Source organism: Doryrhamphus excisus, unplaced genomic scaffold, assembly GCF_037039965.1.
Source record: "Doryrhamphus excisus strain RoL-2023G ecotype Guam unplaced genomic scaffold, RoL_Dexc_Guam_v1.1 HiC_scaffold_24, whole genome shotgun sequence".
NCBI classification, from domain to species: Eukaryota; Metazoa; Chordata; class Actinopteri; order Syngnathiformes; family Syngnathidae; genus Doryrhamphus; species Doryrhamphus excisus.
In genome coordinates this window covers 7,471,512-7,495,000 of record NW_027621862.1, presented here as the reverse complement: position 1 = coordinate 7,495,000, position 23,489 = coordinate 7,471,512, and the positions used below count along the sequence as shown (strand labels likewise).

The window sequence follows — 23,489 nt, the reverse complement described above, 5'->3', positions numbered from 1 at the left end:
CCTGGTATTCCCAGGCGGTCTCCCATCCAAGTACTAACCAGGCCCGCCCCTGCTTCGCTTCCGAGATCGGACGAGATCAGGCGTTTTCAGGGTAGTATGGCCGTAAGTTGCCAGGTCAACTGAAAAGATCCTATTTGAAGGCGACGCAGGCCAAACTAGACTCCAGCAAAAAGTGTCAAACAGCACCCTCTGCTGTCAGGCAAGAGCAGAAACCATAAAAAGCTTACAGCACCTGGTATTCCCAGGCGGTCTCCCATCCAAGTACTAACCAGGCCCACCCCTGCTTAGCTTCCGAGATCAGATCTCGTCTGATCTTCTTTTTGTCACTTGCCCTTCAAGAACGAATTGACGTTGCATCCACAGCTGACATGATTGTTGTGGATCCCATTACGCCAGAAGGTGCTTGAATCCAAAGAGTATGACATTGTGATGTGTTGTCATTCAGCGCCACTTTGCAGAGGCTCATCCCCGTGACAGCTGATTTTTTTTTCTCTTACAGTGTGTCTCCACGTGGCATTGGTGGTTCAGTGGTAGAATTCTCACTTGCCAAGCGGGGGCCACGCGTATGTTGTTGACATTTTATGCCAGCCAATCAGGATGCAACACAGACGTCAGACAAGCAAAGAGACTCGCCTGCCACGCGGACATGATTATCATTACCATTCCCATCTATCAGGGATGGCAACTGAATTAGGAATCAATGCCAGAAACCTGCACAGGATTTCAGATAATGTTTTGATGCAGACTGGCCATGATGCCTCTGATTAATTAAATTAATTAATCATTCATTCATTCATTTTCTACCGCTTTTTCCTCACGAGGGTCGTGGGGGATGCTGGAGCCTATCCCAGCTGTCTTCCGGTCGCTGGTCGCCAGCCAATCACAGGGCACATATAGACCAACAACCATTCACACTCACATTCATACCTATGGACAATTTGGAGTCATCAATTAACCTAGCATGTTTTTGGAATGTGGGAGGAAACCGGAGTACCCGGAGAAAACCCACGCATGCACAGGGAGAACATGCAAACTCCACAGAGAGATGGCCGAGGGTGGAATTGAACCCTGGTCTCCTTGCTGTGAGGTCTGCGCACTAACCACTAGACCGCTGTGCCATTAATTAATCAATTAAAATGAATTAAACCATTACCTGTGAGAGGTAAGGTACACCATTGCACTAAACATTGATAGAATAGTTAGTAATGGAGTTAGTAGTGAACAACTAACAATGCTTGTGGGGATTTTTTTTGGTTTTGGACATCTTTCAGATAAATAAGCATGCAAACTGACCCGGGAACATCATGGCTGTTCCTGACAAATGAACATAACGGGAGGGTTAAGATGACTACACTTCCAAAGTTCTCAGCTATGACTGAACCTCTCGCTCCTTTGTTCCCTGAGAAACTAGGTTGGCTGTGGAATTGATCAAACATCAAGAAGACCACATCAATTAAAAAAATTTAAAAGTGATATCTTGGCCAAAAAAGGCCCGGTTAGCTTCAGTCGGGAGAGCATGAGACTCTTAATCTCAGGGTCGTGGGTTCGAGCCCCACATTGGGCGGTTCAGGTCTTTTGGTGATACAGACCTGGTAGACCCAAATGAGTAGTGAGGGTGTGCTGGGAACGTCTGGCAGAGTCTCCCGTTCGTCGAGTCTTCAACTCTCACCTCTGGCAGAGCTTCACCTGCATCCCGGGGGAGGACCGGGATATGGAGTCCGAATGGGCCATATTCCGTGCCTCCATTGCTGAGGCGGCTGACCGGAGCTGCGGCCGCAAGGCGGTCGGTGCCTGTCGTGGTGGCAGGCCGCGAACCCGATGGTGGACACCAGAGGTCAGGGCCGCCGTCAAGCTGAAGAAGGAGTCCTATCAAGCATTGATGGCTTGTGGGACTCCGAAAGCAGCTGACAGGTACTGTCAGGCCAAACGGTTCGCGGCTTCGGCGCTTGTCCAGGCAAAAACTCGGGTGTGGGAGGAATTCGGTGAGGCCATGGAGCACAACTTTCGGTCGGCCTCGAAGGGGTTCTGGCAAACCGTCCGGCGCCTCTGAAAAGGGAAGCAGTGCCCAGTCCAAACTGTTTACAGTGGAGACGGGGCCTGCTGACCTCGACTGGGGATTTGTTTTGGTGAAGTAGGTGCAGACACATCGATTAAAAAATGAAAATACAAAATATACAGAATGCAGTATAAATATATGTTTTTTGTTTGTTATTCCAGAAGTGCAGTCTGATTGTTTTTCCCAAGAGTCCAAACTGAGCGTTAATTTAACGCATATAGAGTGTCAAAGTGGCAGGGTGAGGCAGAGGTGGGGTGTGAACAGTGTCAGGGGGGGGGGGGGGGTTCTGGGCCTTGTTGATGAGGCTGACAGCAGACGGGAAGAAACTGTTCTTGTGGCGTGAGGTTTTGGTCCTGATGGACCGCAGCCTCCTCTCAAAGAGACTGTGTCCGGGGTAAAAAAAAAAAAAAAACAACTAGCAAAACAGCCTCAAGGTCCAAAAGCGTTAAGGCAGTCCCATTGTCAAGTTCCCTTTGGGTTTCATACAATCCCCACTTGAAGGGGATGAGCCATCTACCCAGAGGTGTAGGAAGCGTATTCACTCAATAAATAAGCGGCTTGTCCTGTTTTGCATCTTTCATTTTCACTTGCAATTTAAATAATTAATTTCAATAAAAAAAAAAGAAAGAAACACATTTAAATTCTGTGCAAAGTCACAAATCCATGCCTCACAAATTACTGCAAAAGAGAATAAGCAAATTAGGCTTTACTATAATACCAGGTAAGCATGAATCAGGTATGAATTCCACCACTTCCCATATATTTATTGCTGTTTTTAATTATATATTATATTTTAATGTGTTCTTAAATTATTAATACACATGAATTAATTCTTAATTTTAACTGCGATTGTACACAAGAAAAATTTGCACAATATAACTCAGCCATGCTTTCTCTTAATTGCCCTTAGCATTAAATAAAATTAAATAATATTCAGTTAGCTTTCAAATCACATTTCCAAACCAAAGTGAAATAAACGTACTTAATACATACGCAACAATATAAGCTAACTATTTACACCCGTCACAATTTCAACCACATTAAATCAAGTTAACCACTATACCAACAAGCGTTTAACACATCAGTGCACGTGAGCATTAAACAAGCCACACACTAGACGCCGTGGCTAAGCTATCGTTAGCACCGATTCTTCACACTGAAACAGTTTGGCGTCTTACCGGCTGCCTCTCTGGTGTTTGTAGATGCTCTGTTTGTAGATGCCGATAGCAATAGGTGGAATTTTTTTCTCTTACAGTGTGTCCCCACGTGGCATTGGTGGTTCAGTGGTAGAATTCTCACTTGCCAAGCGGGGGCCGCGCTCGTGTCGTTGACATTTGCTGCCAGCCAATCAGGATGCGACACAGACGTCAGACAAGCAAAGAGACTCGCCTGCCACGCGGGCATGATTACCATTGCCATTACCATCTATCAGGGATGGCAACTGAATTAGGAATCAATGCCCGAAACCTGCCACAGGATTTCAGATAATGTTTTGATGCAGACTGGTCATGATGCCTCTTAATCTCAGGGTCGTGGGTTCGAGCCCCACATTGGGCGGTTCAGCTCTTTTGGTGATACATCTTAAAGATTTCTTTCCTTTGGACAATTCTGCAACATGCGGAAAACATTTCATTCGAAGGACACAAAAACAAATCCCATTCTTGTATGACGCGCTCATACAAGAGCGCTCACTTCGCATGTGAGATGAAGTGGAATTGATGCCTGCATTCTCCAAATGGTATATTATGCCTTTTTCTTGCCAAAAAAGCATTCTCAATCTCCCACATCGTACCGGATACTTGGATTAATTGCATTCTAATGATGTTTCCTAAAAACACAGGTGGTGTCAAAACTGGTGCATTAGTATAGTCCGATGAGGATGGGATTCGAACCCATGCGTGCAGAACACAATGGATTAGCAGTCCATCACCTTAACCTCTCGGTCACCTCATCTCCTTTGTGGACATGGTCTTGTTGACTCAAAATGACACATCTTAATTAGTGTTTTGGTGTTGCAGAAATTGTGGCAGCCTTCTTGTGCAGCGGGGGGATTTAACTCAAAGGCTAGAGTTCTTGCTCTACACGCAAGAAATAGCGGGTTTGATACTGTTGGAATTTGACCACCTGTTCTTAGGTCAGTGATTCCTGTGGGTGTCGTGTTGGAGGCAAGAGATGACAACGAACTTGTCAGTTATATGGTTTACTCTCAGACCAGTCAGATTACACGGAGCTCCGGGCCCATAAGTCTTCCCCTAACACCTGCAGAGACGTAGGCTTTACTTACAGGTCGGAACAAATGAGTACAGCTAACTGTCCCTGCCCGGCTTTTATTATGCTAAGAAATGTCGGTAGATCTCTGGCGCATCACTGGTGGCCCCCCTCCATTCCTCGGTCGACGTCTTCTCACCAACGCAGGGCGGGCGGGGTGGAGCGGTGGAGCCAGTTGGAGCGGTGGAGCCAGCTGTTATCGACAGGCCATGGCTGCCGACGTCATGCTCCCCCGTTATCTGTTGTTAGTCAAAATTGTGGATGTGTAGGAGAGCTCTGGAACTGTATGTGCTTGAAAGCGATTATGTGTCCTTTGATTTGCCCAAGGCTGCTTGGTTCTACTTGATTAAATGTAGTGCATAGTTATATGAGTGAGACACAAGAAATAGGAGACAAACATATATGAAATCCTTCAATCCCCCTCATGGCCTCAACAGAGGCCACAAGGTGAAATACCGGATCAGAGTTAGGGAAGAAGCACCCGGTCACCCTGTGGGGGCGGTGGATGCAGGCGGGCCAACTGGTATTGACCTCACCCATCAGCCGCCATCACCCTGCACAGGATGAGCTGGAAAAGGCACTTGGAACACGGGAGACAACAGCAAACTGACAACGAACAAACAAAAAGAACAGCCAAAACAAGAAACACTAAAACTGTAATAATAATGCCGGAGGCCAACTCTTTCCCCTTACCAAAGTAGCTCATCAACGAGTCCCACGGGCTGGTGTCCACACCGACATGTAATTTCATGCGTTTATTCAAAGCTGTGAGACCTTCAATTGCACGAGACAAACGACCACCCGGTGCTGTAATGTTTGGGATGAAAGTGGAAAGTACATTCCGTACCAATCATTGCACACACACCATGTTTTTCTGCCAATAACATATCGAGAGCGATACGATTTTGAAAGGACATCCAAGACGTGGCCCGCAACTGTTCACTTACCGCCTTGAAGCCTTCTTCGGTCTGATTGGAGAGGCGCTGTAGATTGTAATGCACATGATTGATGCGATCAACATTTTTATTAACGGTGATCCAAGGGATAATTGACTCAAAACCTGCCGCAATCTGATTGACTAATTTATATTCGTCTGGAACTCTCTCTTGTAACGTTTAGAAGCACTGGTGGACACCATTCCGTCTGGGACCGCCGTGGCAGTTATTGGGCCTCTGACCACACCTACAGACGAAAAAGAACACAGTGAGATAAAGAAGTATAGCTAATGACAAAAATGTCAAAACAAAGCCAGGAAGCTTATCCTAAGTGGCATGTAATATAGTTTGCCGCTTGCATGTATGTTGTGCAGTATCGGTGTAATCAGGTGCTGAACTATCAGTGTGTGTGTGTGTGTGTGTGCGTGTGTGTGTGCGTTAGTTAATCCAGAAATCGCCTCAGTTGTTGGTTGGGGAGGAGGAGCCCCCAGGGCTCGGGATATCGCCAAGGGCAGCGACATCTTCACCACCTCCTCCCCTCTCACAGGCTGCATCCAATGCAGGCCGAGGCGACCTAAGAGATGAGACATCCTCCGGGGCAGGGTGGTCTTTTGGATGAGAGTCGCGACCCCCGCGGTGTAACGAGTACACAACGGTTGTCTGCGAAGCCAAAGCAGAGGCCAGCGACTGAACTAGGGTCACAAAGGCTTGTGAAGTCTCTGAGTCCCAGTCCAGCCTGGCGTTGGCATGCTTAGAGCCCTTGGCACGCACTAACGCGCGCAAGGGTGCAGTGCGTTCCGCGTAGCAGGGGATGTACTGTCGACTGTAACCACACAGTCCCAAAAAGGACAGCATTTCACCCACCGTGGAAGGCTTAGGATGCCTGAGGATGGACGCACGATGGGCGTCCGACATGGCGTAGCCAGCAGTTGAGAGAACACGACCCAGAAAGGTGACAGTTTTCCTCCAGCATTGTAGCTTTTTGCGTGAGACTTTGAAGCCCAATTCGTACAGGCACAGCAGCACGGCTTCTGTGGCCTGCAAACAACAATCAGCAGAGTCAGCGGCGAGAAGGAGATCGTCCACATACTGAACCAACATGCATCCCTCTGGAAGCCGCAAAACTGACAACACCTGGCGCAAATGATGATTGAACAAACCAGGGCTGTTCTTGAAACCTTGGGGCATGCGGGTGTACTGGAACCTTTGGCCATGATAGGTGAAAGCACAAAAACCTACGTCAAATGGACCGTTGGACCACACCCCCTCCGGGATGGTGTCCAACATGGGTCCGGAGAGTTTGTGATCTGTCAGTGTTTTTAGCTCGTACCTGTCAATCAAACGATGTTGAACAACGGACACGTCTGTGCATTGGCACACCACACGATACGCCGACTCCGAGGGAGAGTGTTGTACCTGCGGTACCTCAGGGAGCGGCGTCCAGTCTTTAGCTGCCAACAACCGTTTCACCATGGGACCCAAGGACCGTTGTTCATGTCCTGGGGCCACAGCCAAAGAGATGTGTGGCGCCGAATCAGGGGTGCCTTTGTATCAGGCCTGTTCCAACTTAACAAAATAGACGCTGGCCGCCACCCCCTCAGGACCTGCGAAAAGACGAGAAGAATTTAACCACTACTCCATACCTTCCTGATATGTCATATCCTGTTGTGTGTCGTAAAACAATGTGCAATGTAACGGGGTGGTGCGAGGCATATACGTGGCCTTGGACAGGATCCATGGTTTCCACGTCTCATAGACTGACACCACACTGCTCGGTGACGAAGTCCGAGTCAGAAGGCACCAATAAATGTCGGCTGTTGTGGTTGCCGGCAGTTCTTTGAGCAGGTATTGTCCTCCTGTACTTTGGTTGTTGCAGTCCACTGTCGTGCCATCTGGCAACGTCAGGGTTAAACCAGAGTCTGTGCACAAAATAGTAGCATTAGAAGCAGTCAATATGTCACGACCAAGCAAGTTCAAACCAGTTGGCACCGCCGTGCTGGTCTTGGTGGTATTGACCAGCAGGGGAGGTTGAGAAGCCGCTTGCTGTTGCTGAGGTCGGTGGAATGGGCCGACCCGCCCATGTGAGCCTCCTTGTGACTGCATGCCTTGTGGTTGATGAGCCCATGGTTGCTGCTGCTGTTGTTGTGGGAGCGACTGCGGTGGTCCTGATGGTGGCCACTGTCCAGTGCAGGTGAGGCAATCTCGTGCCCAGTGGTCAAGAGCTCCGCACACGAAACAGCCAGTGTAGCCCTGAGACGGTCCACCCCTTCTCCCACCTCGGTTAGATATGCCACCACACCCCTGCCACATTATGTTTTTCTCTTTTTATCTGAGGTGAACTCTCGTTCTTTAGCCGATTATAATTTCAATAGTTGTGCTGCTGAATCCTTTTGTGTTTTATCTTTTTCGTCCTCCTCCTCACGGTGCCTGCGCATGTGGTGTAACAAGATCGATTTGTATGATTTTTCTATTTCAACTGACAGATTAGGAACATCTTTTAATATATTAGCCACTGATGAGGGCATTCAAGCTAGCACTGCTGCTCGAAACAGTGTGGTCATGGGAATATTGTCTTGGAAGTTTACGCCCGTGGCCTCCGTCCACCGTCTGACGCAATCCTCATAATACATGGATGGATCGGTTGTGCCGGACCACGGCAACGCGGAGGGCACAGTAGCGTTTTCGGATGGATACTCTTCACGAAGTACAGCAAACAAAACTCGCGCATAGGGGCCAAAGGGTTCCTGTACAGCCACATTTCCCAACCTAGCTCTCGCTATAATTTGGCTGAATCGACCTGGCAAAGCAGATGCCGATAGCAGGCAGCGGACGTCTCCCCAGGCCAAACTGAGGCCAGCTGTGAGGCGCAAGACCTCGTCAATCCATGGGTCTGCTCCACGGGCTAGTGGAGGCAACTTACGACACATGCCGTCAATGTCTGTTATGGTAAAAGGTGTGTATTCTGTGTGCTGGCCCGCCACGTCAACTTTTAAAGGCATAACTGTTTTAGATCGAGCCCCTGTGTTGTCCCGTCTCACAGGGGCTGGTGAAGACGGCGTTAGGGATATGTCATCTTCCGATTGGGTATCCCGTTCTGCCGTAGGTGTTGCCGGCTGGCGCCTGCCGTAATCTGTCTCAGCAGTGTATCGGCGCCTGGTACTGCCTTCTGGCAACACATTAGACATGTCAATTTGTTTTAAAATCTTAAATATGCTTTTACTGTGTCTGGCCGAATCTATAAGGGACATGTTTTGCGCCGCACCCGTGCAGGAAGTCGCACCACCAGTCTCCACTGACGGGTCGCCAACCTGTGGCACAGGGTCTGCCTATGTCTATTGGGGGATGGCGCCTTGCTTGTTGTAGGGTCGGAACGTGTCTATTTAACTCCTCGCCATTAATGTCGACTTCTCCCTGGAATCTTAGAGTAGGATAGACTCCACTGGGAGGGTTTGAATTGGGCGGGGGTGCCGATGGCGTGACCACTAGGGCCCTTCTCGCCTTCGACTGATTTTCCCGCGTCATGTACGGGGCGGCCAAAGCCAAGCTTGCCATCCCCATCGAATGAATCATTCGCCTGGAATCTTCTAATTTTTTCAGCATCTTCTTAAGTTCTGACTTCTGCCAGAATGACGCCTGCTCAATTTTCTCCTCCACCTGTCTTATTTATTTCATAATCTTTTCCTCCTCCTGTCTGAACTTACTCTGAACCTTCACAATATTATCCCAACTCTGTCCATCACACACTTCCCATGTTTTACGTACCATCTGTCTATCTTTATTCTTATCCTGACTTACCAAGCCACTCATAACCTGACCTTCCACAAGACCAAACAACTCACTTTCTGACACCCTCGGGGGACCCCCACACATTTCCCACTCCTCACATTCTCAGTTCAACTCACCTTCCATTCTATTCCCACAACAATTAAAACAAAAAAACAAATACAAAACTGATAGTTGCAAGAATGTTGAGCAATAAAGAAAGTTATCAAATAGACCCTGTCTATTTAAGCATCCATGTGAAGCGTTCCCCTCACCGCCTGCTGGTGTACTGCCCTTCACAGGACCTGGAATGGAGCGTTACATTTACGGCCCTCCACCCAGTAAAATTAGCGCAATAGACCCTGTCTATTGTTAAGCATCCAAGTGAAGCGTTCCCCTCACCGCGCTTGGTGTACTGCCCTTCACTGGACCCGAATGGAGCGTTACATTTACGGCCCTCCACCCAGTTGGGTACGCCGACCCTTAGTGGTCCCGGACCACGCAGTATACTGGAACACACACCGGTTTTCTCAAAACTTCACAATAATGTCACAAAACACACACTATGTCAACACACCTGCTAGCGTAATAATATTCTCAGACACACAGACACAATGCTACCAGGTTTCCACCAAATTTGTTATTGACCAATAGCAGAATTTGAATAAACAGGTTTCTGCTTACCTTTTTATTTGTAGAGGCGCGCCTGTAGTAGAAGCCCAGAGTATCGAACTGCAGCCTAAAGTAGGACCCAACCACACAACACAACTCCCCCTCCAACCACGTTGGGCGCCATTTGTTGGAATTTGACCACCTGTTCTTAGGTCAGTGATTCCTGTGGGTGTCGGGTGTTGGAGGCAAGAGATGACAACGAACTTGTCAGTTATATGGTTTACTCTCAGACCAGTCAGATTACACGGAGCTCCGGGCCCATAAGTCTTCCCCTAACACCTGCAGAGACGTAGGCTTTACTTACAGGTCGGAACAAATGAGTACAGCTAACTGTCCCTGCCCGGCTTTTATTATGCTAAGAAATGTCGGTAGATCTCTGGCGCATCACTGGTGGCCCCCCTCCATTCCTCGGTCGACGTCTTCTCACCAATGCAGGGCGGGCGGGGTGGAGCGGTGGAGCCAGTTGGAGCGGTGGAGCCAGCTGTTATCGACAGCCCATGGCTGCCGACGTCATGCTCCCCCGTTATCTGTTGTTAGTCAAAATTGTGGATGTGTAGGAGAGCTCCGGAACTGTATGTGCTTGAAAGCGATTATGTGTCCTTTGATTTGCCCAAGGCTGCTTGGTTCTACTTGATTAAATGTAGTGCATAGTTATATGAGTGAGACACAAGAAATAGGAGACAAACATATATGAAATCCTTCAATACCCGTATTGTCGAAATGATGTGTTATGGCTTTTTTTCCCAACAAAAGCATTCTTGATCTCCGACATCGTACCGTATACTTTGATTCATTGCATGCTAATAATGTTTACTAAAATACAGTTGTGGTCAAAACTAGTGTATTTTTACATCACCACACTTCAAGTGGACAGACAATCTTGTCTTTTCAGACAATCCAATTACAAAAGCAACACACACCTGCCATGACCCTGAATCGACCCTGCTGCGGCCACAACAAAGAGTAGGAACCACTATACAATTACGGCTGTGAGCTATGCTTTTCTGGGCAAGAACCATAAACTCAGACTTGGAGGTGCAGATTGCTCATTCCAGCTGGTTCTTTTTCGTCTGCGAGCAAAGCTTGAATTTCATGTGGGTGTTGTCCTGGCGGGAGAAACATTTTAGCTTGTGTCGGCACGGCTACCGTGACAAAAGCCCATTTTCCTTTCCAGTAAATGTGCATCAGCTGAACACTTTGCAGACCTAATGCTGTGAACATTTGCGCGAACTCAAGGTCTGGTCCTCCATCCTGTTTGTGTCTGATTGTAACATGATATGCATCAGGATTCTGTATGTCACCTCCCAACTGTACTTGTCTGGTCTTAATATGTAATTGGCTGTGTTGTCGTGATCGATGTTGATGAAATCAAGAGAACAAAGTCACCCCTTTTACAAACTATTTGCCAACTCACAATGTAAACAGCAATTGTGCTGAAAACTGGGATTGAACCAGGGACCATTAGATAGTCAGTCCAACGCTCTCCCAACTGAGCAATTTCAGCTGCAAAGGGGTTTCTCTGCTTTTTCAGTCTGGGCTAAAAGTGGGGGTAGGGTGAAGCTGTGTCTGTGCCATGCACTATGTTGCTGTGTACCTGGTCCAGTGTGTTCTCATTTTGGGTTGGAATGTCCCCATGCTGGTGAAGGGTGGTGATTACAGTCCGTTGATGAGGATAAGCGGTACAGTGGAGTTCACTGGTTGAAGTCGCCAGGTACCATCAAAATGGTAATGGGCCACGAGGGTGTTCTGAATTCCCCTTTGGCAGAATTGGCTAAATGGCCGTACAAAAAGCACCATACTTGGAGCCTGTGGTCAATGTCAACAGTTGGGCTAATTCAGTTCCGTTGAGACGGTGATTATGTACCAAGTCAGTTACATATGTCAGTCAGGATTTGGTCGAGGTTGTTGTATGATTTTGGCATGGATAAGGCTATGTATCTAAATTTAGGAGGAGTCCATGGTCTGTAAACATACTGAAGTACTCCCCCTGCTGTTGCGGAACTTGCGGGACCTTGCAAATTTCCCCACTGAGGGACGAATAAAGGCATATCTTATCTTCTACCATAGGGTAGGCTTTTGGCAAGAAGTAGGATTCTTAATCCTACTTCTTGCCATTCTTAATGCTTTCCCAAGTTCCAACATTTCCTTGGGAGCGAGTTTGATAACCTTGGGGTGGGGGCATGATGTGCCAACGGGGTTGGGAGGATTGTAGAATTTTGGTTTGAGTGTGTCATTTAATTGAGTCGAGTCAAATGTTCCCCAAGAGAGGGTGGACATGGGTGTCTGTTCAGAGGCAGTTGCAGAGTGATCATAAATCCTAAATTCATCATCATAAATTGGAAATGTCGGGTACAAAGATGTGGCCTGAGTCGGAGTTTGTAGAACTACTGATGACTGAAAGTCTCGCTCCTTCTGTTCCCTGAGAAACAAGGTTGTCTGTGGAATTGATCAAACATCAAGGTGGCCACATCGATAAAAAAGAAAAACAAAAAATTATATCTGGAGCTGAAAAAGGCCTGTTTGGCTCAGTTGGTAGCGCATGAGACTCTTACTCTCAGGGTCTTGGGTTCGAGCCCCACATTGGGCAGTTCAACTCTTTTGTTGATACATCTGAAAGATGTCTTTCCTGTGGAAAATTGTTCAAAATGCAGAAAACATTTTATTCGAAATACAAAAAAACAAACCCCCTTCTTGTATGACCACAATTCCTAACTTGGTTGGCTGTGAAATTAACTAGGGACCTTTTGCGTGTTCGGCAAACGTGACAACCACGACACTATGGAAACCTGAAGGAAGGGATTTTTAAGGGGACAGGCGAAGTCACAAAGCAGTTGCCAAACAATGAAACACGACGATGTGTCCAAAGTGGGGGCAGATTGACAATTGTCCAAATTGGCAAATATTTCTCAATTTTTTATCAATAAAGTAAATTTGATTAGAGATCAGATGATAGATGTTGACGGTTGACTGTCAGATTCTATTATAAAGAACAAGACAATGTAGGATAAACTGCGTAGTTTTCAATTTAAGAGGGTAAGTGTAGATGAGGTAGGAAAACAGTTGCATTCCATTAAAAGCGATGAGCCATGTGGTATTTATAATTTGGTTGGGAGGTTACTGAGGGCGGCAGCAAAGTTGATTCAGGAGCCCATATGCCATATCTTCAATTTAATTATTGAGAATGGTGTTTACCCACAGTCCCGGAAGATCGCAAAGGTGCGAGGTCGAAAAGGTTTACTTATACAAGTTATTCCTTGTGTGCTGTTGTAGTCTCTGTCACGCAATTGGTCAGCGCGTTTGGCTGCTAACTGAGAGGTTGGTGGTTCGAGCCCACCCAGGGACTCTCAATTCACACGTGTTGGACTTTGGACTCCCTCCCTTGTATGAACATTTTTCCCCATTGGCGAACTGTTTTTGTGTTGGTGCCAGATGCACAGCTGGCGCTGTGGCTAAGCTGGTCAAAGTGCCTGTCTCGTACTGTACCTTCAATTATACAGAATTATTGAGAGTGGCGTTTACCCACAGTCCTGGAAGATCGCAATGTTGCTTGGTCGAAAGGGGTTACTTAAACACGTTATTCCTTGTGTGCACGGTCATCTCCTTGGCCTTCTCGGTTTTGAGGATGAAGGTGCAGAAATCTTCTGGCATACTGTACTTGACCACAGAAGGAGGATAAAGGAAGCAGGTTTAACATTTCAGGGAAGGGGCCTACCTTCACCGCCTGAACAGGGACTTGAACCCTGGACCCTCAGATTAAAAGTCTGATGCTCTACCAACTGAGCTATCCAGGCCTTTGTTGACTCAGGACAACTCACAACGTAAAATCTTCTGGCATACTGTACTTGACCTTGCAGAGAGGAGAGCTTCTTCTCTGGCTCTCAACAAAGGCGTTCGCATCTTCCCCCTCTCCTCCCTATCCCTTATCTTCCCATCTTCTTTTGCGTTCATCAAAGAGTAAAGCTGGTGTCCTGGTTTGCAATGCCTTGATTGTTACACCAGAAGGTGCGAGTCCCATCCAAAACAAAGGGCATGCTGGAAGCATAGCATGCGTTAGTATGTGAACAGAAGTCGGCAGGGTGTAAGTCTCTGTGGCGCAATCGGTCAGCGCGCTCGGCTGTTATCCGGGAGGCTGGTGGTTCGAGCCCTCCCAGGGACGTTCTCAGGGTGCATCAGTGCCACTGTTCATTCGTGTTTGCACTCCACTCTTGCACTTGTGTGGTTCCCAATTGGCAAACTGTGTGTCAATGACTTTTCAAAAGCACATTAAAGCTTCCATGGTCCAACACATTTGATCAGAAGTTAGGTTGATCAAGTCGCAGATTTCAGTTTGTTTCTGCAAAGGTCTGGTGAAACACAGAAGTACTGCTTGAAAATATTAGCTTTTGCAAAAGCGCCAGCCAGGATTATAGATTAAGAGATGACGGAATGCTTTTATGTTAAAAGGAATCAAGTCAAACCCCATCAACTGGTAAGCAGCGGCCCGTAAGAGAAGACACTGTATACTGTTGTGATTTTTTGACAGACATGTCTAGTAAACAGGAGATCCAGGGTTCAAATCCCAGCAGTGCCTTCTCTGTGTTTCATCAGCTCCTATGCTGTTATTTAAAAGAAATGTTGTTCTTGTTCTGTTGAATAAATACCCATCATTTCTGATGTCATATGTAGTATACATGTCACATGTACTGCAATGCTCCCTACAAAGACAATACCCTTGTGTATTTGGACATTTGCAGGTTTAAGAAATCAGACCACATTAGCCAAATATCTTCTGGACAAAAGAGTGGTCAGACAAGACAAAGTTTGAGCCAGTCACCTGAACATTAGACTTATGATCTGAGTGTCCGGGATTCAAGTCCCTGTTCAGGTGACCAGTGATAGGGTCTGAGGTCCACTTGCAAACGCCTCCTTTTTGCCCACAAAATACAAGGGCAACAGGACAATCCCTTGGTACTTTATGGAAATGATGTGAGGTGCCTGGCTTTTAACTAGAAGTGGAAAGACTTGTGTAGCCCCTCACACAAACCATGTGTCTTCCTCCCATGCACATGTTGCCAGCTGATCCTTGACATCAGCAAAAGGTTGGTTCTAGGACAATGGGGTCACCTGCCCCCATTGGTCGTTTCCAGTGGGTTGTCGCCGTTTTGTTGTTCCAGGAGCACATAAAGAAGAGAGGCCAGTACGGGGGGGGGCGAACCCATGACCTTGGCGTTATTAGCATCCCCAGGCTGACCAACTGAGCTAACCGGGATAGCAGCAGAGAGCTGCTGGAATGACAAGGCACTACGAAACGCGTATCGGGCGGCGCCTCTCCGACCCACACGTCGGCTCCAAATCCCACCTCCTGGGGCTCTTCCGGCACCACTCCTCTCTCCCTGCTCCAGCAGCGGAGAGCCGGCTGACGACATTGGGAGTGTCGTCCCCATGCAACTGGGAGCCAGTCGCCTTTCGTCAGTGGAGAGGAGTCACCGTCTACGCCTGTGGCTGTGCCTGTACTGTGGGAGTCCTACACACAATTTCCCGCTGTCCAGTTCGCCAAGCACGCCAACGCTCTTCCTCCACCAGGGACATTTCCCAGCTGCTGGCACTGCCCGCTCCAACCACACCGGCTGCGTCATCCGCTTTGGTGGGCCGACTTCAGGTGGAAGGTACGATATCCTGGGCGGGAGAAGCTTCTCCTACCACAGCATTAATTGACTCTGGGGCGGACGAGAGCTTCATTGATAGCGGACTGGTCAGTTCTCTTAACATTCCTACTGTTGAGCTTGTCCCCCACAAGAATGGCTGCTTGCTAGAATTCAGAATGACACCTGAAACGTAACAGACCGGACCACCCGAGAGTTAAGGTGGACAGCACTTAGTGAAACCTGACTGCAGTCATGCTGTTGTAGTCTCTGTCACGCAATTGGTCAGCACGTTTGGCTGTGAACTGAGAGGTTGGTGGTTCGAGCCCACCCAGGGACTCTCAATTCACGCATGTGTTGGCCTTTGGACTCCCTCCCTTGTATGAACATTTTTTCCCCATTGGCGAACTGTTTTTGCGTTGGTGCCAGATGCACTGCTGGCGCTGTGGCTAAGCTGGTCAAAGTGCCTGTCTCGTAAACAGGAGATCCTGGGTTCAAATCCCAGCAGTGCCTGGGTGCTTGGTCAGTGAAACTTTGGCAGCTGATTTCTGAACCATGTACTTCTTTTTGTCACTTGCCCTTCAAGAACGAATTGACATTGCATCCACAGCTGACATGATTGTTATGGATCCCATTACGCCAGAAGGTGCTTGAATCCAAAGAGTATGACATTGTGATGTGTTGTCGTTCAGGATGCGACAATCAGGATGCGACACAGACGTCAGACAAGCAAAGAGACTCGCCTGCCACGCGGGCATGATTACCATTACCATCTATCAGGGATGGCAACTGAATTAGGAATCAATGCCAGAAACCTGCCACAGGATTTCAGATAATGTTTTGATGCAGACTGGTCATGATGCCTCTGATTAATTAAATTAATTAATCATTCATTCTTTCATTTTCTACCGCTTTTTCCTCACGCGGGTCGCGGGGGATGCTGGAGCCTATCCCAGCTGTTAAAATTAATTAAACCATTACCTGTGAGAGGTAAGGTACACCATTGCACTAAACATTGATAGAATAGTTAGTAATGGAGTTAGTAGTGAACAACTAACAATGCTTGTGGGGATTTTTTTTGGTTTTGGACATCTTTCAGATAAATAAGCATGCAAACTGACCCGGGAACATCATGGCTGTTCCTGACAAATGAACATAACAGGAGGGTTAAGATGACTACACTTCCAAAGTTCTCAGCTAGGACTGAACCTCTCGCTCCTTTGTTCCCTGAGAAACTAGGTTGGCTGTGGAATTGATCAAACATCAAGAAGACCACATCAATTAAAAAAAAATTAAAAAGTGATATCTTGGCCGAAAAAGGCCCAGTTAGCCGGTTAGCTGAGTGGGGAGCGCATGAGACTCTTAATCTCAGGGTCGTGGGTTCGAGCCCCACATTGGGCGGTTCAGCTCTTTTGGTGATACAGACCTGGTAGACCCAAATGAGTAGTGAGGGTGTGCTGGGAACGTCTGGCAGAGTCTCCCGTTCGTCGAGTCTTCAACTCTCACCTCTGGCAGAGCTGGACAGCCTCAAGGTCCAAAAGTGTTAAGGCAGTCCCATAGTGTCCCCACATCATGCCATGTGTCTATTTGCCTTGAGACATGAGTAAATTAGCTTAAATGCTAACATGCTAATGGTCATCATGTTAGCACCAAGCAAGAGAGTCCTTTTTCAGTCGAGTCTAAAAGTGGGGGCAATGTGAAGCTGTGTCTGTGCCACCTACTATGTTGCTGTGTCCCTGGTCCAGTGTGGGGAATGGGGAGTCAGTGGGGAATACAGTCCGTTGATGAGGATAAGCGGGATGGATTTCAGTGGTTAAAGTCTCCAGCTACCATGAAAACGGTCATGGGCCACGAGCCTGTTCTGAATTCCCCTTTGGCCAATCGACACCACATCAGCTCAGCAGCAGTCCTCGTTAGTATAGTGGACAGTATCTCCGCCTGTCACGTGGAAGACTGGGGTTCGATTCCCCGACGGGGAGTTCCTCTTTTGTATGTCACAATGTCACGTCGAACCTTGAGTCGGGTTGCACAGCGGTAGCGTGCTGGGCCCATAACCCAGAGGTTGATGGATCGAAACCATCCTCTGCTATGGCTTTGGTCTTTAGGTGTCCTTTGAAGAGCTTGCAGATGTATTGTCTTTGTTACTTAGCTGACCTGGTCTAGTAAAGATATGCCTTTATTCGTCCCTCAGTGGGGAAATTTGTATTGCACAGCAGCAAGAGTACAGTCAGTTAAGCAGTACAAAATACACAATATAGAAAAATAAACAATATAAACAACCCAAGTATTAACAGAAATCAACAGTTTTTCCCAGAGTTATATGCAATACAGTATGTAGATAATATGAAACCAGATGAGATATATGACCAGTCTATACACTGAGATCCTGTTAGAGAGTTAATATGAGGCATTATGGAAATACTTCACATAGAACTTAGTATATTGCATTAGAGCCCATAATATTGCACATGGAGGATTATCAGATATTGCACAGTGAATGGGGTCTGGAGTAACTATACTGACTAAAAGCAAGTATTACACAGATGTACATAGCAGTGTAGAAGTCTATTGTGAGCGGTGCTGGTTGTACAGCCTGACAGCTGCAGGAAGAAAAGACCTGCGATATCGCTCCTTCACACACTTGGGGTGAAGCAGTCTATCGCTGAAGGAGCTCTCAAGTGCTGTCAAAGTGTCCTGCAGGGGGTGGGAGTCGTTCTCCAACATGGATGACAGCTTAGCCAACATCCTCCTCTCTCCCACCACCTCCACTGGGTCAAGAGGGCAACCCAGTGCAGAGCTGGCCTTCCTGATGATCTTATCCAGTCTCTTCCTATCCGCAGCCGAAATGCTGCTGCCCCAGCAGACCACTCCCTGGAAAATGGCTGAAGCCACAACAGAGTCATAGAACGTCTTGAGGAGTGCCCCTTGCACTCCAAAAGACCTCAGTCTCCTGAGCAGATAGAGTCTGCTCATACCCTTCCTGTAAAGTGCTTCCGTGTGATGAGTCCAGTCCAGTCTATTGTTGAGATGAACACCCAGGTACTTGTAAGATGTCACCATCTCAATGTCGATTCCCTGAATGTTCACTGGTGTTGGAGGAGAGTGGATGCGCCTGCGGAAATCCACCACCAGCTCTCTGGTTTTCCCCGTGTTAATCTGGAGGCAGTTCCGCTGGCACCAATCCACAAAGTCCCGTGTCAGTCCTCTGTACTCCAAGTCGTCCCCATCTGTGATGAGGCCAACAATTGCAGAGTCGTCAGAGAACTTCTGCAGGTGGCAGGTTGGGGTGTTGTAGGAGAAGTCTGCTGTGTAGAGGGTGAAAAGGAACGGAGCCAGGACCGTTCCCTGCGGAGCCCCCGTACTGCAGACAACCGTGTCGGACACACAGTCCCGTGTCCTCACATACTGTGGACGGTTGGTGAGGTAGTCCAGTATCCACGATGTGAGGTGCAGGTCCACCCCTGTGTGCTCCAGCTTGTCCCTCAGAAGTGCTGGCTGGATGGTGTTGAACGCACTGGAAAAATCAAAGAACATGATTCTCACCGTGCTCCCAGGTTTCTCCAGGTGAGAGAGCGCTCTGTGCTGGAGGAAGATGACGGCGTCGTCCACCCCAGTGCCAGGTTGATAGGCAAACTGAAGCGGGTCCATCGAAGGACCCACCAGGGGGCGGAGATGGTCAAGGATCAGCCGCTCCAGGGTCTTCATCAGGTGTGATGTAAGTGCCACCGGCCTGTAGCTGCTGAGGTCCTTGGGGTGCGGCGTCTTGGGGACAGGAACCACGCAGGATGTCTTCCACAGCTGTGGCACCCTCCCCAGCTTCAGGCTCAGGTTGAAGATGTGCTCAACAATCCCGCACAGCTCGTCCGCGCAGGACTTCAGGAGCCTGGAGCTGATGCCGTCTGGTCCCGCCGCCTTCCTCGCCTTGGTTTTCCGGAGCTGGTTTCTCACCTGGGATGTTGTGAGGGTCAGGTTGGAGCAGGGGCCCTGTGTGAGGGGGGAGGTTGGTGAGGAGGTTGAGCTGATGAGGTGAGAAGTGGTGGGGGGTGGCTGTGTGCAGGAGGGGGAGGTGGGGGTAGGGCTGTCCACTCGAGGTGTCGATGGGGGGAGTTTCGGCAGGAGTTTCGGCGGAAGGTGCTGGGCTGGGGGATGGGCAGATGGTTGATCGAACCTGTTGAAAAAAAGATTTAGATCGTTAGCCCACGCCTGGTCCCCAGCAGCCTGGGAGTCGGGCCCCTTGTGGCCAGAGATGGTTTTCAGGCCTCTCCAGACTCCTCTGACGTTGTTCTGCTGCAGCTGTTCCTCCATCTTTTTCCTGTAGCAGTCCTTCCCTTCCCTGATTTTCCTCCTCAGCTCCTTCTGCACAGCCTTCAGCTCTTCCCTATTTCCTGACTTAAAGACCCTCTTCTTCTCCTTTAGGAGAGCCTTTATGTCCGGATTAATCCACGGTTTGTTGTTGGAGAAACACCGTACAGTCCTGGTGGGTACAGTGTTTTCCACACAGAAGTTTATGTAGTCTGTGACGCAGTCAGTGAGACTGTCTATATCGTCCCCATGAGGATGGCAGAGTTCCTCCCACACTGTTGTGTTGAAACAGTCCTTCAGAGCCTCATCGGCTTCATCAGACCATCTCTTCACTGTGCGGGACACAGCTGGCAGCCTGCGTACCAGGGGTTTGTACACAGGCTGGAGATGAACCAGGTTGTGGTCTGATCTACCCAGGGGAGGAAGTGCTGTTGAGGTGTATGCCTCCTTGGTGTTGGCATAACACAAGTCCAGTGTTTTTTTGTCTCTGGTGCAGCAGGTGACATACTGGGTGAAGGTGGGCAGGGTGGAGGATGGAGAAACGTGGTTGAAATCACCTGAGAGAAGAAGGAGAGCCTGCGGATGTTGTGTTTGTAGCCGGCCCACGGCAGAGTGGATGATGTCACAGGCCGCGTCGGCATTAGCAGAGGGGGGAATGTACGCCGCTATCGCGATAACGTGCGAGAATTCCCGCAGCAGATAGTACGGTCTCATGCTAACGGCTAACAGTTCAATGTCTTTGCTGCAGAGTTGCTCTTTAATAGTGTGCCCAGAGTTACACCATCTATCATTCACAAACACTGCCAGCCCGCCTCCTTTCCTCTTACCGCTCTCCTTTGTCCTGTCCGCCCGCAGTAGTGTGAATCCGTGTAGTGTAGCGATCGTGTCTGGGGTCCGTGTATCCAGCCACGTTTCCGTAAACAACATGACGCTACACTCCCGGAACTGCCTCTGATGCCGGGTCAGTGCCGCTAGCTCGTCCATCTTATTGGGGAGAGATCTTACGTTCCCCATGATGATGGACGGGAGAACTGGTCTGTATCTCCTCCTCTTGTCGCGGCATTGGGCTCCGGCACGGCTTCCCCGTCTTCTCCTCTTTACCTCCCGGGGAACCTCGAGCCTCTTGTGGGGCAGCGCCGCTGTGTTGCGGAGCGCCAACAGCTGGTCCCTACTGTAAACAATAGAGTTTCGGCGTGCGGTCGAAAACATCGTCGAAAAAATTATATGAGAAATGCCAGCTCAACACTGTCACTATGGTGGACAGTTGAACTGAGCAATTACTAAGCAGATCCTTTTTAAGAATAACCTAGAAAAAGAATGAAAAGACAGAATAAAGAAGAAAAGAACACAGCGAGGAGCGAGAGCTGCTGTAGCAGGCTGCCACCAGAGCGGCGCCTATTGCGAGAGTTCACGCTTCCTTTACTGCTGTTCTCGATGCATTTACTGCTCTTGAGTGCATTCACATGCCATTGCGGGACATTGAAGCATCGTGAAACACCGCAACTGTCCTCATTAGTCCATTGTCACTCTTATGGACTTGAAGAATCCCAGCCAGTTTCCGTTCGTTTCGGGGAACCTCCTCCTCTTTGACGATCACCACATCTCCAACTTGCATGTTTCTTCTTGGCGTATGCCATCTTTGTCTCAGAGCAATGTTGGTCTGATACTCCTTCCACCATTTGTTCCAGAACTATTCCGACAAATATTGCAATTATCTCCATCTCATTTTAGTATACAAGTCCATCCATCCACCCATTTTCCTCCGCTTATCCAGGTCCAGGTCGCGGGGGGCAGCAGTCTTAGTAGGGAAGCCCAGATTTCCCGGTCCCCGGCCACCTCCTCCAGCTCCACCGGGAGGACACCGAGGTGTTACCAGGCCAGCTGTGAGACATAATCCCTCCAGCGTGTCCTAGGTCTGCCCCGGGGCCTTTTCCCGGCTGGGTATGCCCGGAACACCTCACCAGGGAGGCGTCCGGGAGGCATCCGGACTAGATGCCCGAGCCACCTCAACTGACTCCTCTCGATGTGAAGGAGAAGCGGCTCTACTCTGAGCCCTCCCGGATGACTGAGCTCCTCACCCTATCTCTTAGGGTGAGTCCAGCTACCCTACGGAGGAAACTCATTTCAGCCGCCTGTATCCGAGATGTCCGTCTTTCGGTCATGACCCTAAGAGGGACTGGACCTTGTTCCACTCTGGAGTTGCTGCAGGGGAGAGGCAGCGAGCTGGTGTAGGCTTATCAATAGACCCCCGGCCTCGTGCCTCTGTGTTGGAGTCAGCCCCGGTGAACGAGAGGGTAATTTCTCTACGCCTTCGGGCTGGGGAAAAGGTCCTAACTGTCATGTGTGCGTACGCGCCAAATGGCAGTTCGGAGTACCCGGTCTTTTTGGAGTCCTGGTGACTCTGTTGTTCTACTGGGAGACTTCAATGCCCATATGGGCAATGACAGTGTGACCTGGAGGGCCGTGATTGGGAGGAACGGCCTCCCTGATCTGAACCCGGGAGGTGTGATGTTATTGGACTTCTGTGCGAACCACAGTTTGTCCATAACTAACACCATGTTCGAACATAGGGATGTCCATAAGTGCACTTGGCACCAGGACACCCTAGGCTGCAGGTCTATGATCGACATTGTAGTCGTGTCATCAGACCTGCGTCCGCATGTTCTGGACAGGCGGGTGAAGAGAGGGGCTGAGCTGTCAACTGATCACCACCCGGTGATGAGTTGGGTTAGATGGCGGGGGAGGATGCTGGACAGACCTGGTAGACCCAAACGAGTAGTGAGGGTGTGCTGGGAACGTCTGGCAGAGTCTCCCGTTCGTCGAGTCTTCAACTCTCACCTCTGGCAGAGCTTCACCTGCATCCCGGGGGAGGACCGGGATATTGAGTCCGAATGGGCCATATTCCGTGCCTCCATTGCTGAGGTGGCTGACTGGAGCTGCGGCCGCAAGGCGGTCGGTGCCAGTCAGGTGGACACCAGAGGTCAGGGCCGCCATCAAGCTGAAGAAGGAGTCCTATCCAGCATTGATGGCTTGTGGGACTCCGGAAGCAGCTGACAGGTACTGTCAGGCCAAACGGTTCGCGGCTTCGGCGCTTGTCCAGGCAAAAACTCGGGTGTGGGAGGAATTCGGTGAGGCCATGGAGCACGACTTTCGGTCGGCCTCGAAGGGGTTCTGGCAAACCGTCCGGCGCCTCTGAAAAGGGAAGCAGTGCCCAGTCCACACAGTTTACAGTGGAGACGGGGCCTGCTCACCTCGACTGGGGATTTGTTTTGGTGAAGTAGGTGCAGACACATCGATTAAAAAATTAAAATACAAAATATACAGAATGCAGTATAAATATATGTACGCAGTCTGTTTTTATTTGTTATTCCGGAAGTGCAGTCTGATTGTTTTTCCTAAGAGTCAAAACTGAGCGTTAATTTAACGCATATAAAGTGTCAAAGTGGCAGGGTGAGGCAGAGGTGGGGTGTGAACAGTGTCAGGGGGGTTCCGGGCCTTGTTGATGAGGCTGACAGCAGACGGGACGAAACTGTTCTTGTGGCGTGAGGTTTTGGTCCTGATGGACCACTGCCTCCTCTCAAAGAGACTGTGTCTGGGGTAAAAAAAAAAACTAGCATGAGTAAATTAGCTTAAATGCTAACATGCTAATGGTCATCATGTTAGCACCAAGCAAGAGAGTCCTTTTTCAGTCGAGTCTAAAAGTGGGGGCAATGTGAAGCTGTGTCTGTGCCACCTACTATGTTGCTGTGTCCCTGGTCCAGTGTGTTCCCATCTTGGGTTGGAATGTCGCCATGCTGGTAACGGGTGGGGAATACAGTCCGTTGATGAGGATAAGCGGGATGGATTTCAGTGGTTAAAGTCTCCAGCTGCCAT

At 49.0% G+C, this 23,489-nt stretch overlaps 7 non-coding genes across 7 annotated transcripts in view; 3 read left to right on the top strand and 4 right to left on the bottom strand.

Moving 5' to 3' along the window:
- The window catches only part of LOC144895295 (5S ribosomal RNA), a 119-nt gene extending 11 nt beyond the window's left edge, over window positions 1-108 (bottom strand). Inside the window, exon 1 of the ribosomal RNA XR_013625791.1 lies at window positions 1-108. This exon is cut by the window's left edge and continues 11 nt beyond it. This is a non-coding gene — a ribosomal RNA (5S ribosomal RNA).
- Window positions 109-1,490: 1,382 nt separating this feature from the next.
- Window positions 1,491-1,564, top strand: trnak-cuu (transfer RNA lysine (anticodon CUU)). The gene has a single exon. It is a non-coding gene; the product is annotated as a tRNA-Lys (tRNA).
- A 2,363-nt stretch (window positions 1,565-3,927) lies between these two features.
- Window positions 3,928-4,009, bottom strand: trnas-gcu (transfer RNA serine (anticodon GCU)). The gene has a single exon. It is a non-coding gene; the product is annotated as a tRNA-Ser (tRNA).
- Window positions 4,010-11,124: 7,115 nt separating this feature from the next.
- On the bottom strand, window positions 11,125-11,197 carry trnav-gac (transfer RNA valine (anticodon GAC)). Its single transcript has one exon. It is a non-coding gene; the product is annotated as a tRNA-Val (tRNA).
- A 2,214-nt stretch (window positions 11,198-13,411) lies between these two features.
- Window positions 13,412-13,484, bottom strand: trnak-uuu (transfer RNA lysine (anticodon UUU)). Its single transcript has one exon. It is a non-coding gene; the product is annotated as a tRNA-Lys (tRNA).
- Window positions 13,485-13,775: 291 nt separating this feature from the next.
- On the top strand, window positions 13,776-13,849 carry trnan-guu (transfer RNA asparagine (anticodon GUU)). Its single transcript has one exon. It is a non-coding gene; the product is annotated as a tRNA-Asn (tRNA).
- Window positions 13,850-15,753: 1,904 nt separating this feature from the next.
- Window positions 15,754-15,827, top strand: trnat-cgu (transfer RNA threonine (anticodon CGU)). The gene has a single exon. It is a non-coding gene; the product is annotated as a tRNA-Thr (tRNA).
- The last annotated feature ends 7,662 nt before the right edge of the window (window positions 15,828-23,489 follow it).